This window comes from Electrona antarctica (assembly GCF_951216825.1).
Source record: "Electrona antarctica genome assembly, contig: scaffold_192, whole genome shotgun sequence".
Lineage (NCBI taxonomy): Eukaryota > Metazoa > Chordata > Actinopteri > Myctophiformes > Myctophidae > Electrona > Electrona antarctica.
Window position 1 is genome coordinate 164969 of NW_027636919.1, and position 15535 is coordinate 180503.

The window sequence follows — 15535 nt, forward strand, 5'->3', positions numbered from 1 at the left end:
GCTCCGAGACCATGGACTATAGCCTGTCGCTTTTCAGTGATTTTCACCTTTTTTTCAAATCCTCCGAAACCGTGAAAAATGGCACCCTTTAGCATGTGCTCCGAGACCATGGACTATAGCCTGTCGCTTTTCAGTGATTTTCACCTTTTTTTCAAATCCTCCGAAACCGTGAAAAATGCCACCCTGTAGCATGTGCTCCGAGACCATGGACTATAGCCTGTCGCTTTTCAGTGATTTTCACCTTTTTTTCAAATCCTCCGAAACCGTGAAAAATGGCACCCTGTAGCATGTGCTCCGAGACCATGGACTATAGCCTGTCGCTTTTCAGTGATTTTCACCTTTTTTCAAATCCTCCGAAACCGTGAAAAATGCCACCCTGTAGCATGTGCTCCGAGACCATGGACTATATAGCCTGTCGCTTTTCAGTGATTTTCACCTTTTTTTCAAATCCTCCGAAACCTTGAAAAATGCCACCCTGTAGCATGTGCTCCGAGACCATGGACTATAGCCTGTCGCTTTTCAGTGATTTTCCCCTTTTTTCAAATCCTCCGAAACCGTGAAAAATGCCACCCTGTAGCATGTGCTCCGAGACCATGGACTATAGCCTGTCGCTTTTCAGTGATTTTCACCTTTTTTTCAAATCCTCCGAAACCGTGAAAAATTCCACCCTGTAGCATGTGCTCCGAGACCATGGACTATATAGCCTGTCGCTTTTCAGTGATTTTCACCTTTTTTTCAAATCCTCCGAAACCGTGAAAAATTCCACCCTGTAGCATGTGCTCCGAGACCATGGACTATAGCCTGTCGCTTTTCAGTGATTTTCACCTTTTTTTCAAATCGTGAAAAATGCCACCCTGTAGCATGTGCTCCGAGACCATGGACTATAGCCTGTCGCTTTTCAGTGATTTTCACCTTTTTTTTCAAATCGTGAAAAATGCCACCCTGTAGCATGTGCTCCGAGACCATGGACTATAGCCTGTCGCTTTTCAGTGATTTTCCCCTTTTTTCAAATCCTCCGAAACCGTGAAAAATGCCACCCTGTAGCATGTGCTCCGAGACCATGGACTATAGCCTGTCGCTTTTCAGTGATTTTCACCTTTTTTTCAAATCCTCCGAAACCGTGAAAAATTCCACCCTGTAGCATGTGCTCCGAGACCATGGACTATAGCCTGTCGCTTTTCAGTGATTTTCACCTTTTTTTCAAATCCTCCGAAACCGTGAAAAATGCCACCCTGTAGCATGTGCTCCGAGACCATGGACTATATAGCCTGTCGCTTTTCAGTGATTTTCACCTTTTTTTCAAATCCTCCGAAACCGTGAAAAATGGCACCCTGTAGCATGTGCTCCGAGACCATGGACTATAGCCTGTCGCTTTTCAGTGATTTTCACCTTTTTTTCAAATCCTCCGAAACCGTGAAAAATGCCACCCTGTAGCATGTGCTCCGAGACCATGGACTATAGCCTGTCGCTTTTCAGTGATTTTCACCTTTTTTTCAAATCCTCCGAAACCGTGAAAAATGCCACCCTGTAGCATGTGCTCCGAGACCATGGACTATAGCCTGTCGCTTTTCAGTGATTTTCACCTTTTTTTCAAATCCTCCGAAACCGTGAAAAATGCAACCCTGTAGCATGTGCTCCGAGACCATGGACTATAGCCTGTCGCTTTTCAGTGATTTTCACCTTTTTTTCGAATCGTGAAAAATGCCACCCTGTAGCATGTGCTCCGAGACCATGGACTATAGCCTGTCGCTTTTCAGTGATTTTCCCCTTTTTTCAAATCCTCCGAAACCGTGAAAAATGCCACCCTGTAGCATGTGCTCCGAGACCATGGACTATAGCCTGTCGCTTTTCAGTGATTTTCACCTTTTTTTCAAATCCTCCGAAACCGTGAAAAATGCAACCCTGTAGCATGTGCTCCGAGACCATGGACTATAGCCTGTCGCTTTTCAGGGATTTTCACCTTTTTTTCAAATCCTCCGAAACCGTGAAAAATGCCACCCTGTAGCATGTGCTCCGAGACCATGGACTATAGCCTGTCGCTTTCCAGTGATTTTCACCTTTTTTTCAAATCGTGAAAAATGCCACCCTGTAGCATGTGCTCCGAGACCATGGACTATAGCCTGTCGCTTTTCAGTGATTTTCCCCTTTTTTCAAATACTCCGAAACCGTGAAAAATGCCACCCTGTAGCATGTGCTCCGAGACCATGGACTATAGCCTGTCGCTTTTCAGTGATTTTCACCTTTTTTTCAAATCCTCCGAAACCGTGAAAAATGGCACCCTTTAGCATGTGCTCCGAGACCATGGACTATAGCCTGTCGCTTTTCAGTGATTTTCCCCTTTTTTTCAAATCCTCCGAAACCGTGAAAAATGCCACCCTGTAGCATGTGCTCCGAGACCATGGACTATAGCCTTTCGCTTTTCAGTGATGTTCCCCTTTTTTCAAATCCTCCGAAACCGTGAAAAATGCCACCCTGTAGCATGTGCTCCGAGACCATGGACTATAGCCTGTCGCTTTCCAGTGATTTTCACCTTTTTTTCAAATCCTCCGAAACCGTGAAAAATGCCACCCTGTAGCATGTGCTCCGAGACCATGGACTATAGCCTGTCGCTTTTCAGTGATTTTCACCTTTTTTTCAAATCCTCCGAAACCGTGAAAAATGCCACCCTGTAGCATGTGCTCCGAGACCATGGACTATAGCCTGTTGCTTTTCAGTGAATTTCACCTTTTTTTCAAATCCTCCAAAACCGTGAAAAATGCCAGCCTGTAGCATGTGCTCCGAGACCATGGACTATAGCCTGTCGCTTTTCAGTGATTTTCACCTTTTTTTCAAATCCTCCGAAACCGTGAAAAATGCCACCCTGTAGCATGTGCTCCGAGACCATGGACTATAGTCGCTTTTCAGTGATTTTCACCTTTTTTTCAAATCCTCCGAAACCGTGAAAAATGGCACCCTTTAGCATGTGCTCCGAGACCATGGACTATAGCCTGTCGCTTTTCAGTGATTTTCACCTTTTTTTCAAATCCTCCGAAACCGTGAAAAATGCCACCCTGTAGCATGTGCTCCGAGACCATGGACTATAGCCTGTCGCTTTTCAGTGATTTTCACCTTTTTTTCAAATCCTCCGAAACCGTGAAAAATGGCACCCTGTAGCATGTGCTCCGAGACCATGGACTATAGCCTGTCGCTTTTCAGTGATTTTCACCTTTTTTCAAATCCTCCGAAACCGTGAAAAATGCGACCCTGTAGCATGTGCTCCGAGACCATGGACTATATAGCCTGTCGCTTTTCAGTGATTTTCACCTTTTTTTCAAATCCTCCGAAACCGTGAAAAATGCCACCCTGTAGCATGTGCTCCGAGACCATGGACTATAGCCTGTCGCTTTTCAGTGATTTTCACCTTTTTTTCAAATCGTGAAAAATGCCACCCTGTAGCATGTGCTCCGAGACCATGGACTATAGCCTGTCGCTTTTCAGTGATTTTCCCCTTTTTTCAAATCCTCCAAAACCGTGAAAAATGCCACCCTGTAGCATGTGCTCCGAGACCATGGACTATAGCCTGTCGCTTTTCAGTGATTTTCACCTTTTTTTCAAATCCTCCGAAACCGTGAAAAATGGCACCCTTTAGCATGTGCTCCGAGACCATGGACTATAGCCTTTCGCTTTTCAGTGATTTTCACCTTTTTTTCAAATCGTGAAAAATGCCACCCTGTAGCATGTGCTCCGAGACCATGGACTATAGCCTGTCGCTTTTCAGTGATTTTCCCCTTTTTTCAAATCCTCCGAAACCGTGAAAAATGCCACCCTGTAGCATGTGCTCCGAGACCATGGACTATAGCCTGTCGCTTTTCAGTGATTTTCACCTTTTTTTCAAATCCTCCGAAACCGTGAAAAATTCCACCCTGTAGCATGTGCTCCGAGACCATGGACTATAGCCTGTCGCTTTTCAGTGATTTTCACCTTTTTTTCAAATCCTCCGAAACCGTGAAAAATGCCACCCTGTAGCATGTGCTCCGAGACCATGGACTATAGCCTGTCGCTTTTCAGTGATTTTCACCTTTTTTTCAAATCCTCCGAAACCGTGAAAAATGGCACCCTGTAGCATGTGCTCCGAGACCATGGACTATAGCCTGTCGCTTTTCAGTGATTTTCACCTTTTTTCAAATCCTCCGAAACCGTGAAAAATGCCACCCTGTAGCATGTGCTCCGAGACCATGGACTATATAGCCTGTCGCTTTTCAGTGATTTTCACCTTTTTTTCAAATCCTCCGAAACCTTGAAAAATGCCACCCTGTAGCATGTGCTCCGAGACCATGGACTATAGCCTGTCGCTTTTCAGTGATTTTCCCCTTTTTTCAAATCCTCCGAAACCGTGAAAAATGCCACCCTGTAGCATGTGCTCCGAGACCATGGACTATAGCCTGTCGCTTTTCAGTGATTTTCACCTTTTTTTCAAATCCTCCGAAACCGTGAAAAATTCCACCCTGTAGCATGTGCTCCGAGACCATGGACTATAGCCTGTCGCTTTTCAGTGATTTTCACCTTTTTTTCAAATCCTCCGAAACCGTGAAAAATGCCACCCTGTAGCATGTGCTCCGAGACCATGGACTATATAGCCTGTCGCTTTTCAGTGATTTTCACCTTTTTTTCAAATCCTCCGAAACCGTGAAAAATTCCACCCTGTAGCATGTGCTCCGAGACCATGGACTATAGCCTGTCGCTTTTCAGTGATTTTCACCTTTTTTTCAAATCGTGAAAAATGCCACCCTGTAGCATGTGCTCCGAGACCATGGACTATAGCCTGTCGCTTTTCAGTGATTTTCACCTTTTTTTTCAAATCGTGAAAAATGCCACCCTGTAGCATGTGCTCCGAGACCATGGACTATAGCCTGTCGCTTTTCAGTGATTTTCCCCTTTTTTCAAATCCTCCGAAACCGTGAAAAATGCCACCCTGTAGCATGTGCTCCGAGACCATGGACTATAGCCTGTCGCTTTTCAGTGATTTTCACCTTTTTTTCAAATCCTCCGAAACCGTGAAAAATTCCACCCTGTAGCATGTGCTCCGAGACCATGGACTATAGCCTGTCGCTTTTCAGTGATTTTCACCTTTTTTTCAAATCCTCCGAAACCGTGAAAAATGCCACCCTGTAGCATGTGCTCCGAGACCATGGACTATATAGCCTGTCGCTTTTCAGTGATTTTCACCTTTTTTTCAAATCCTCCGAAACCGTGAAAAATGGCACCCTGTAGCATGTGCTCCGAGACCATGGACTATAGCCTGTCGCTTTTCAGTGATTTTCACCTTTTTTTCAAATCCTCCGAAACCGTGAAAAATGCCACCCTGTAGCATGTGCTCCGAGACCATGGACTATAGCCTGTCGCTTTTCAGTGATTTTCACCTTTTTTTCAAATCCTCCGAAACCGTGAAAAATGCCACCCTGTAGCATGTGCTCCGAGACCATGGACTATAGCCTGTCGCTTTTCAGTGATTTTCACCTTTTTTTCAAATCCTCCGAAACCGTGAAAAATGCAACCCTGTAGCATGTGCTCCGAGACCATGGACTATAGCCTGTCGCTTTTCAGTGATTTTCACCTTTTTTTCGAATCGTGAAAAATGCCACCCTGTAGCATGTGCTCCGAGACCATGGACTATAGCCTGTCGCTTTTCAGTGATTTTCCCCTTTTTTCAAATCCTCCGAAACCGTGAAAAATGCCACCCTGTAGCATGTGCTCCGAGACCATGGACTATAGCCTGTCGCTTTTCAGTGATTTTCACCTTTTTTTCAAATCCTCCGAAACCGTGAAAAATGCAACCCTGTAGCATGTGCTCCGAGACCATGGACTATAGCCTGTCGCTTTTCAGTGATTTTCACCTTTTTTTCAAATCCTCCGAAACCGTGAAAAATGCCACCCTGTAGCATGTGCTCCGAGACCATGGACTATAGCCTGTCGCTTTCCAGTGATTTTCACCTTTTTTTCAAATCGTGAAAAATGCCACCCTGTAGCATGTGCTCCGAGACCATGGACTATAGCCTGTCGCTTTTCAGTGATTTTCCCCTTTTTTCAAATCCTCCGAAACCGTGAAAAATGCCACCCTGTAGCATGTGCTCCGAGACCATGGACTATAGCCTGTCGCTTTTCAGTGATTTTCACCTTTTTTTCAAATCCTCCGAAACCGTGAAAAATGGCACCCTTTAGCATGTGCTCCGAGACCATGGACTATAGCCTGTCGCTTTTCAGTGATTTTCCCCTTTTTTTCAAATCCTCCGAAACCGTGAAAAATGCCACCCTGTAGCATGTGCTCCGAGACCATGGACTATAGCCTTTCGCTTTTCAGTGATTTTCCCCTTTTTTCAAATCCTCCGAAACCGTGAAAAATGCCACCCTGTAGCATGTGCTCCGAGACCATGGACTATAGCCTGTCGCTTTCCAGTGATTTTCACCTTTTTTTCAAATCCTCCGAAACCGTGAAAAATGCCACCCTGTAGCATGTGCTCCGAGACCATGGACTATAGCCTGTCGCTTTTCAGTGATTTTCACCTTTTTTTCAAATCCTCCGAAACCGTGAAAAATGCCACCCTGTAGCATGTGCTCCGAGACCATGGACTATAGCCTGTTGCTTTTCAGTGATTTTCACCTTTTTTTCAAATCCTCCGAAACCGTGAAAAATGCCACCCTGTAGCATGTGCTCCGAGACCATGGACTATAGTCGCTTTTCAGTGATTTTCACCTTTTTTTCAAATCCTCCGAAACCGTGAAAAATGGCACCCTTTAGCATGTGCTCCGAGACCATGGACTATAGCCTGTCGCTTTTCAGTGATTTTCACCTTTTTTTCAAATCCTCCGAAACCGTGAAAAATGCCACCCTGTAGCATGTGCTCCGAGACCATGGACTATAGCCTGTCGCTTTTCAGTGATTTTCACCTTTTTTTCAAATCCTCCGAAACCGTGAAAAATGGCACCCTGTAGCATGTGCTCCGAGACCATGGACTATAGCCTGTCGCTTTTCAGTGATTTTCACCTTTTTTCAAATCCTCCGAAACCGTGAAAAATGCGACCCTGTAGCATGTGCTCCGAGACCATGGACTATATAGCCTGTCGCTTTTCAGTGATTTTCACCTTTTTTTCAAATCCTCCGAAACCGTGAAAAATGCCACCCTGTAGCATGTGCTCCGAGACCATGGACTATAGCCTGTCGCTTTTCAGTGATTTTCACCTTTTTTTCAAATCGTGAAAAATGCCACCCTGTAGCATGTGCTCCGAGACCATGGACTATAGCCTGTCGCTTTTCAGTGATTTTCCCCTTTTTTCAAATCCTCCAAAACCGTGAAAAATGCCACCCTGTAGCATGTGCTCCGAGACCATGGACTATAGCCTGTCGCTTTTCAGTGATTTTCACCTTTTTTTCAAATCCTCCGAAACCGTGAAAAATGGCACCCTTTAGCATGTGCTCCGAGACCATGGACTATAGCCTTTCGCTTTTCAGTGATTTTCACCTTTTTTTCAAATCCTCCGAAACCGTGAAAAATTCCACCCTGTAGCATGTGCTCCGAGACCATGGACTATAGCCTGTCGCTTTTCAGTGATTTTCACCTTTTTTTCAAATCCTCCGAAACCGTGAAAAATGCCACCCTGTAGCATGTGCTCCGAGACCATGGACTATATAGCCTGTCGCTTTTCAGTGATTTTCACCTTTTTTTCAAATCCTCCGAAACCGTGAAAAATGGCACCCTGTAGCATGTGCTCCGAGACCATGGACTATAGCCTGTCGCTTTTCAGTGATTTTCACCTTTTTTTCAAATCCTCCGAAACCGTGAAAAATGCCACCCTGTAGCATGTGCTCCGAGACCATGGACTATAGCCTGTCGCTTTTCAGTGATTTTCACCTTTTTTTCAAATCCTCCGAAACCGTGAAAAATGCCACCCTGTAGCATGTGCTCCGAGACCATGGACTATAGCCTGTCGCTTTTCAGTGATTTTCACCTTTTTTTCAAATCCTCCGAAACCGTGAAAAATGCAACCCTGTAGCATGTGCTCCGAGACCATGGACTATAGCCTGTCGCTTTTCAGTGATTTTCACCTTTTTTTCGAATCGTGAAAAATGCCACCCTGTAGCATGTGCTCCGAGACCATGGACTATAGCCTGTCGCTTTTCAGTGATTTTCCCCTTTTTTCAAATCCTCCGAAACCGTGAAAAATGCCACCCTGTAGCATGTGCTCCGAGACCATGGACTATAGCCTGTCGCTTTTCAGTGATTTTCACCTTTTTTTCAAATCCTCCGAAACCGTGAAAAATGCAACCCTGTAGCATGTGCTCCGAGACCATGGACTATAGCCTGTCGCTTTTCAGTGATTTTCACCTTTTTTTCAAATCCTCCGAAACCGTGAAAAATGCCACCCTGTAGCATGTGCTCCGAGACCATGGACTATAGCCTGTCGCTTTCCAGTGATTTTCACCTTTTTTTCAAATCGTGAAAAATGCCACCCTGTAGCATGTGCTCCGAGACCATGGACTATAGCCTGAAGCTTTTCAGTGATTTTCCCCTTTTTTCAAATCCCCTGAAACCGTGAAAAATGCCACCCTGTAGCATGTGCTCCGAGACCATGGACTATAGCCTGTCGCTTTTCAGTGATTTTCACCTTTTTTTCAAATCCTCCGAAACCGTGAAAAATGGCACCCTTTAGCATGTGCTCCGAGACCATGGACTATAGCCTGTCGCTTTTCAGTGATTTTCCCCTTTTTTTCAAATCCTCCGAAACCGTGAAAAATGCCACCCTGTAGCATGTGCTCCGAGACCATGGACTATAGCCTTTCGCTTTTCAGTGATTTTCCCCTTTTTTCAAATCCTCCGAAACCGTGAAAAATGCCACCCTGTAGCATGTGCTCCGAGACCATGGACTATAGCCTGTCGCTTTCCAGTGATTTTCACCTTTTTTTCAAATCCTCCGAAACCGTGAAAAATGCCACCCTGTAGCATGTGCTCCGAGACCATGGACTATAGCCTGTCGCTTTTCAGTGATTTTCACCTTTTTTTCAAATCCTCCGAAACCGTGAAAAATGCCACCCTGTAGCATGTGCTCCGAGACCATGGACTATAGCCTGTTGCTTTTCAGTGAATTTCACCTTTTTTTCAAATCCTCCAAAACCGTGAAAAATGCCAGCCTGTAGCATGTGCTCCGAGACCATGGACTATAGCCTGTCGCTTTTCAGTGATTTTCACCTTTTTTTCAAATCCTCCGAAACCGTGAAAAATGCCACCCTGTAGCATGTGCTCCGAGACCATGGACTATAGTCGCTTTTCAGTGATTTTCACCTTTTTTTCAAATCCTCCGAAACCGTGAAAAATGGCACCCTTTAGCATGTGCTCCGAGACCATGGACTATAGCCTGTCGCTTTTCAGTGATTTTCACCTTTTTTTCAAATCCTCCGAAACCGTGAAAAATGCCACCCTGTAGCATGTGCTCCGAGACCATGAACTATAGCCTGTCGCTTTTCAGTGATTTTCACCTTTTTTTCAAATCCTCCGAAACCGTGAAAAATGGCACCCTGTAGCATGTGCTCCGAGACCATGGACTATAGCCTGTCGCTTTTCAGTGATTTTCACCTTTTTTCAAATCCTCCGAAACCGTGAAAAATGCGACCCTGTAGCATGTGCTCCGAGACCATGGACTATATAGCCTGTCGCTTTTCAGTGATTTTCACCTTTTTTTCAAATCCTCCGAAACCGTGAAAAATGCCACCCTGTAGCATGTGCTCCGAGACCATGGACTATAGCCTGTCGCTTTTCAGTGATTTTCACCTTTTTTTCAAATCGTGAAAAATGCCACCCTGTAGCATGTGCTCCGAGACCATGGACTATAGCCTGTCGCTTTTCAGTGATTTTCCCCTTTTTTCAAATCCTCCAAAACCGTGAAAAATGCCACCCTGTAGCATGTGCTCCGAGACCATGGACTATAGCCTGTCGCTTTTCAGTGATTTTCACCTTTTTTCAAATCCTCCGAAACCGTGAAAAATGCCACCCTGTAGCATGTGCTCCGAGACCATGGACTATATAGCCTGTCGCTTTTCAGTGATTTTCACCTTTTTTTCAAATCCTCCGAAACCGTGAAAAATGGCACCCTGTAGCATGTGCTCCGAGACCATGGACTATAGCCTGTCGCTTTTCAGTGATTTTCACCTTTTTTTCAAATCCTCCGAAACCGTGAAAAATGCCACCCTGTAGCATGTGCTCCGAGACCATGGACTATAGCCTGTCGCTTTTCAGTGATTTTCACCTTTTTTTCAAATCCTCCGAAACCGTGAAAAATGCCACCCTGTAGCATGTGCTCCGAGACCATGGACTATAGCCTGTCGCTTTTCAGTGATTTTCACCTTTTTTTCAAATCCTCCGAAACCGTGAAAAATGCCACCCTGTAGCATGTGCTCCGAGACCATGGACTATAGCCTGTCGCTTTTAAGTGATTTTCACCTTTTTTTCGAATCGTGAAAAATGCCACCCTGTAGCATGTGCTCCGAGACCATGGACTATAGCCTGTCGCTTTTCAGTGATTTTCCCCTTTTTTCAAATCCTCCGAAACCGTGAAAAATGCCACCCTGTAGCATGTGCTCCGAGACCATGGACTATAGCCTGTCGCTTTTCAGTGATTTTCACCTTTTTTTCAAATCCTCCGAAACCGTGAAAAATGCAACCCTGTAGCATGTGCTCCGAGACCATGGACTATAGCCTGTCGCTTTTCAGTGATTTTCACCTTTTTTCAAATCCTCCGAAACCGTGAAAAATGCCACCCTGTAGCATGTGCTCCGAGACCATGGACTATAGCCTGTCGCTTTTCAGTGATTTTCACCTTTTTTTCAAATCCTCCGAAACCGTGAAAAATGCCACCCTGTAGCATGTGCTCCGAGACCATGGACTATAGCCTGTCGCTTTTCAGTGATTTTCACCTTTTTTTCAAATCCTCCGAAACCGTGAAAAATGCCACCCTGTAGCATGTGCTCCGAGACCATGGACTATAGCCTGTCGCTTTTAAGTGATTTTCACCTTTTTTTCGAATCGTGAAAAATGCCACCCTGTAGCATGTGCTCCGAGACCATGGACTATAGCCTGTCGCTTTTCAGTGATTTTCCCCTTTTTTCAAATCCTCCGAAACCGTGAAAAATGCCACCCTGTAGCATGTGCTCCGAGACCATGGACTATAGCCTGTCGCTTTTCAGTGATTTTCACCTTTTTTTCAAATCCTCCGAAACCGTGAAAAATGCAACCCTGTAGCATGTGCTCCGAGACCATGGACTATAGCCTGTCGCTTTTCAGTGATTTTCACCTTTTTTCAAATCCTCCGAAACCGTGAAAAATGCCACCCTGTAGCATGTGCTCCGAGACCATGGACTATAGCCTGTCGCTTTTCAGTGATTTTCACCTTTTTTTCAAATCCTCCGAAACCGTGAAAAATGGCACCCTGTAGCATGTGCTCCGAGACCATGGACTATAGCCTGTCGCTTTTCAGTGATTTTCACCTTTTTTCAAATCCTCCGAAACCGTGAAAAATGCGACCCTGTAGCATGTGCTCCGAGACCATGGACTATATAGCCTGTCGCTTTTCAGTGATTTTCACCTTTTTTTCAAATCCTCCGAAACCGTGAAAAATGCCACCCTGTAGCATGTGCTCCGAGACCATGGACTATAGCCTGTCGCTTTTCAGTGATTTTCACCTTTTTTTCAAATCGTGAAAAATGCCACCCTGTAGCATGTGCTCCGAGACCATGGACTATAGCCTGTCGCTTTTCAGTGATTTTCCCCTTTTTTCAAATCCTCCAAAACCGTGAAAAATGCCACCCTGTAGCATGTGCTCCGAGACCATGGACTATAGCCTGTCGCTTTTCAGTGATTTTCACCTTTTTTCAAATCCTCCGAAACCGTGAAAAATGCCACCCTGTAGCATGTGCTCCGAGACCATGGACTATATAGCCTGTCGCTTTTCAGTGATTTTCACCTTTTTTTCAAATCCTCCGAAACCGTGAAAAATGGCACCCTGTAGCATGTGCTCCGAGACCATGGACTATAGCCTGTCGCTTTTCAGTGATTTTCACCTTTTTTTCAAATCCTCCGAAACCGTGAAAAATGCCACCCTGTAGCATGTGCTCCGAGACCATGGACTATAGCCTGTCGCTTTTCAGTGATTTTCACCTTTTTTTCAAATCCTCCGAAACCGTGAAAAATGCCACCCTGTAGCATGTGCTCTGAGACCATGGACTATAGCCTGTCGCTTTTCAGTGATTTTCACCTTTTTTTCAAATCCTCCGAAACCGTGAAAAATGCCACCCTGTAGCATGTGCTCCGAGACCATGGACTATAGCCTGTCGCTTTTAAGTGATTTTCACCTTTTTTTCGAATCGTGAAAAATGCCACCCTGTAGCATGTGCTCCGAGACCATGGACTATAGCCTGTCGCTTTTCAGTGATTTTCCCCTTTTTTCAAATCCTCCGAAACCGTGAAAAATGCCACCCTGTAGCATGTGCTCCGAGACCATGGACTATAGCCTGTCGCTTTTCAGTGATTTTCACCTTTTTTTCAAATCCTCCGAAACCGTGAAAAATGCAACCCTGTAGCATGTGCTCCGAGACCATGGACTATAGCCTGTCGCTTTTCAGTGATTTTCACCTTTTTTCAAATCCTCCGAAACCGTGAAAAATGCCACCCTGTAGCATGTGCTCCGAGACCATGGACTATAGCCTGTCGCTTTCCAGTGATTTTCACCTTTTTTTCAAATCGTGAAAAATGCCACCCTGTAGCATGTGCTCCGAGACCATGGACTATAGCCTGTCGCTTTTCAGTGATTTTCCCCTTTTTTCAAATCCTCCGAAACCGTGAAAAATGCCACCCTGTAGCATGTGCTCCGAGACCATGGACTATAGCCTGTCGCTTTTCAGTGATTTTCACCTTTTTTTCAAATCCTCCGAAACCGTGAAAAATGGCACCCTTTAGCATGTGCTCCGAGACCATGGACTATAGCCTGTCGCTTTTCAGTGATTTTCCCCTTTTTTTCAAATCCTCCGAAACCGTGAAAAATGCCACCCTGTAGCATGTGCTCCGAGACCATGGACTATAGCCTGTCGCTTTTCAGTGATTTTCCCCTTTTTTCAAATCCTCCGAAACCGTGAAAAATGCCACCCTGTAGCATGTGCTCCGAGACCATGGACTATAGCCTGTCGCTTTTCAGTGATTTTCACCTTTTTTTCAAATCCTCCGAAACCGTGAAAAATGCCACCCTGTAGCATGTGCTCCGAGACCATGGACTATAGCCTGTCGCTTTTCAGTGATTTTCACCTTTTTTTTAAATCCTCCGAAACCGTGAAAAATGCCACCCTGTAGCATGTGCTCCGAGACCATGGACTATAGCCTGTTGCTTTTCAGTGAATTTCACCTTTTTTTCAAATCCTCCAAAACCGTGAAAAATGCCAGCCTGTAGCATGTGCTCCGAGACCATGGACTATAGCCTGTCGCTTTTCAGTGATTTTCACCTTTTTTTCAAATCCTCCGAAACCGTGAAAAATGCCACCCTGTAGCATGTGCTCCGAGACCATGGACTATAGCCTGTCGCTTTTCAGTGATTTTCACCTTTTTTTCAAATCCTCCGAAACCGTGAAAAATGGCACCCTTTAGCATGTGCTCCGAGACCATGGACTATAGCCTGTCGCTTTTCAGTGATTTTCACCTTTTTTTCAAATCCTCCGAAACCGTGAAAAATGCCACCCTGTAGCATGTGCTCCGAGACCATGGACTATAGCCTGTCGCTTTTCAGTGATTTTCACCTTTTTTTCAAATCCTCCGAAACCGTGAAAAATGGCACCCTGTAGCATGTGCTCCGAGACCATGGACTATAGCCTGTCGCTTTTCAGTGATTTTCACCTTTTTTCAAATCCTCCGAAACCGTGAAAAATGCCACCCTGTAGCATGTGCTCCGAGACCATGGACTATATAGCCTGTCGCTTTTCAGTGATTTTCACCTTTTTTTCAAATCCTCCGAAACCTTGAAAAATGCCACCCTGTAGCATGTGCTCCGAGACCATGGACTATAGCCTGTCGCTTTTCAGTGATTTTCCCCTTTTTTCAAATCCTCCGAAACCGTGAAAAATGCCACCCTGTAGCATGTGCTCCGAGACCATGGACTATAGCCTGTCGCTTTTCAGTGATTTTCACCTTTTTTTCAAATCCTCCGAAACCGTGAAAAATTCCACCCTGTAGCATGTGCTCCGAGACCATGGACTATAGCCTGTCGCTTTTCAGTGATTTTCACCTTTTTTTCAAATCGTGAAAAATGCCACCCTGTAGCATGTGCTCCGAGACCATGGACTATAGCCTGTCGCTTTTCAGTGATTTTCCCCTTTTTTCAAATCCTCCAAAACCGTGAAAAATGCCACCCTGTAGCATGTGCTCCGAGACCATGGACTATAGCCTGTCGCTTTTCAGTGATTTTCACCTTTTTTCAAATCCTCCGAAACCGTGAAAAATGCCACCCTGTAGCATGTGCTCCGAGACCATGGACTATATAGCCTGTCGCTTTTCAGTGATTTTCACCTTTTTTTCAAATCCTCCGAAACCGTGAAAAATGGCACCCTGTAGCATGTGCTCCGAGACCATGGACTATAGCCTGTCGCTTTTCAGTGATTTTCACCTTTTTTTCAAATCCTCCGAAACCGTGAAAAATGCCACCCTGTAGCATGTGCTCCGAGACCATGGACTATAGCCTGTCGCTTTTCAGTGATTTTCACCTTTTTTTCAAATCCTCCGAAACCGTGAAAAATGCCACCCTGTAGCATGTGCTCTGAGACCATGGACTATAGCCTGTCGCTTTTCAGTGATTTTCACCTTTTTTTCAAATCCTCCGAAACCGTGAAAAATGCCACCCTGTAGCATGTGCTCCGAGACCATGGACTATAGCCTGTCGCTTTTAAGTGATTTTCACCTTTTTTTCGAATCGTGAAAAATGCCACCCTGTAGCATGTGCTCCGAGACCATGGACTATAGCCTGTCGCTTTTCAGTGATTTTCCCCTTTTTTCAAATCCTCCGAAACCGTGAAAAATGCCACCCTGTAGCATGTGCTCCGAGACCATGGACTATAGCCTGTCGCTTTTCAGTGATTTTCACCTTTTTTTCAAATCCTCCGAAACCGTGAAAAATGCAACCCTGTAGCATGTGCTCCGAGACCATGGACTATAGCCTGTCGCTTTTCAGTGATTTTCACCTTTTTTCAAATCCTCCGAAACCGTGAAAAATGCCACCCTGTAGCATGTGCTCCGAGACCATGGACTATAGCCTGTCGCTTTCCAGTGATTTTCACCTTTTTTTCAAATCGTGAAAAATGCCACCCTGTAGCATGTGCTCCGAGACCATGGACTATAGCCTGTCGCTTTTCAGTGATTTTCCCCTTTTTTCAAATCCTCCGAAACCGTGAAAAATGCCACCCTGTAGCATGTGCTCCGAGACCATGGACTATAGCCTGTCGCTTTTCAGTGATTTTCACCTTTTTTTCAAATCC